This window comes from Etheostoma spectabile, chromosome 19, assembly GCF_008692095.1.
Source record: "Etheostoma spectabile isolate EspeVRDwgs_2016 chromosome 19, UIUC_Espe_1.0, whole genome shotgun sequence".
Lineage (NCBI taxonomy): Eukaryota > Metazoa > Chordata > Actinopteri > Perciformes > Percidae > Etheostoma > Etheostoma spectabile.
The window spans coordinates 11,551,699-11,554,186 of record NC_045751.1 but is presented as its reverse complement, the minus strand read 5'-3'; positions in this window follow the sequence as shown (position 1 = coordinate 11,554,186).

Below are 2,488 nucleotides of genomic sequence, written 5' to 3'. Positions count from 1 at the left end.
GCCTATGGTAACGCCAAAACTATCAGGAATGACAACTTCTCGTTTTGTTAAGTATGGAATAATATCTACACATGAAAGAGGTCTTGTACAGATTGCCAATGTGAGGGAAATTAAAAATCTTTGTCCCAAACCAGGGTAAATTCATCAGATCCATTTCGGCACAAGGCAAACTGGCAGTGCTGATAGGAGAGTAAGTAATAATAATTTAGTACATGCAAATGACGGAATTGAGAATGGGTCAGGACTGTATTAATGAACAAATCTGTAGATCTGCTGGAGAAGTCAAGAGTGACATACAGCTTTCTGAGAAAGAGGCTACCACATCTTCTTCCAGATGATGACCGGCCATCCCTGTATACTTGGTAAGAAGATTGAGAGATGTCATTGTTTAACATGTTTTATATGAAAACACCGGTTCTGATGTGTTCACTCTTTTGGATCTCCAGAAATGGCACTCATCACAACCAACCCCTACGACTTCCCCATGTGTGCAGCATGGGTCAGATCACGGTGGCCAGCATGACGACAAAGTTGAGCTGGAAGCCACCGAGTAAGGGATTTTACTTCAAATATTAATATATCAACACAAAAACTGCTCTTTTAAGTGCTTTTCTGAAGTGATTATGTTGTGTGGACCTGTTTTGAACTCAGAATGCCATTGATTCCTGGGCTTCACTGGTGAAGAGAAGATGAGCATTACAGAAGACTGGTGCTGTCATCCACCAGGAAACTTGAGTTCCAAGCAGAAGAGGTTGAGGAGCGGCTGAGCCTGATGGCACAGAGGGTGAGTATTAATGCCAGCTAATAGCTTGCGGGAAAAGAGTAATTCTTCCTTAATCACCAATGTGAGATCATGACTACATAAACATACACGCCCACTTTCTTAATTCACAACGGCGTGTATCTGTACGCATTGGAGCTATCCGCGTGTAGTAAGCAGATAGCAATTGTGGAAGTGGGTTAAGGAAACGTCAAAAGCGGAACATGATCCCAGCTCTCTGGTGAAGTGCCTGAGTTTTACCCATCCTTCACCCAACCCCCAAATGGATTTTTGCTCTTCATCATCCGCTACGGCGTCAATTCAATGCAATCGCAAGGTAATGTAAGTCAATGGAGACCAAGCAGCGTGGATAACACGTTGGTTTATGTTCACATCATGATGGAAATCTCTGAAATATTTCAGAGGCTGACAAGGTTGCCTACTTGGGGGTCTGAACTCCGCTGACATGCTCAAGGCTCTGTGCTACCCAGAGGAACGGTCGGAAATGAGTATGTCACCAAGGGACAGACTGTACCTCAGGTAATTGAGATAAACTGGTATGACTTCTGTTTAATACATGTAGTAATGTGTTCTTATATTTTGACCTATTTTGGATTTTTTGTGTCATTCATTTCATTACAAAAATTTGAAATACCAGTATTCCATCGTTTTACAGGATGGGTGACGGTTGATTTTTTAAACAAATCACATCCTTGTTTTGATTCAGGTGATGAACGCAGTGCCTGCGGGCCAGTCTATCTATGAGAGGATGTTCTTGTGGATGGTCATCCGTATCACCAGAGTTTGGAAACTAAAACAAGCAAGACAGTTCTACATGGTGTCCTGGATATTGCTGGCTTTGAAATCTTTGACGTAAGTTTCATTTCAAACAATTCAGAGGCTTAGTTTTCATGCAGAAGATCCTTCATTGCCTGTGAGAGAATATACTATCATTTATCCCATCACAGTTCAACACCTTGGAACAGCTGTGCAATCAACTTCACCAATGAGAAACTGCAACAGTTCTCAACCACACTATGTTTGTCCTGGAGCAAGAGGGAAGTACAAGAAGGAGGGTATTGTCTGGGATTCATTGACTTGGCAGGACTTGGCTGCTTGCATTGAGCTCATTGAAAAGGTAATCACTTGGTTGGTATTATATCTAATTGGTTCATAATTTGGACTTAATGTATCACTAAGAAATACATCTTTACTCTTTACAAGCCCAGGAATCTTCTCATCCTTGAAGAGGAGTGCATGTTCCCCAAGGCCACAGAAACATCCTTCAAGAACAAGCTGTTAGGCCAGCATCTCGGCAAAACCAAGGCTTGGGAGGAAGCCTAAGCAGCAAAGGGCAAGATTGGGCCCACCTCCAGGTGCACTACGCCGGTACCGTGGACTACAATATCACTGGCTGGCTGGACAGAACAGGACCAATGAATGAGTCTGTTATCAGCTGTACCAGAAATCCCCAGTGAAATGCTGTCTGTTCTGTATCCTCCCGTCGTTGAGGGTTATGGATAGTAACTACAGTAAATGAAAATACATTTGAAGGTTAAGGTCTATTCTGGCAAACTGGCTAGTGCTGATATTGAGACATGTAAGTAATAATAATCTTAGTACATGCAAATGACTGGAATTGAGAATGGGTCAGACTGTAATTTATGAACAATATCTGTAGATCTGCTGGAGAAGTCAAGAGTGACATACCAGCTTTCTGATGAAAGA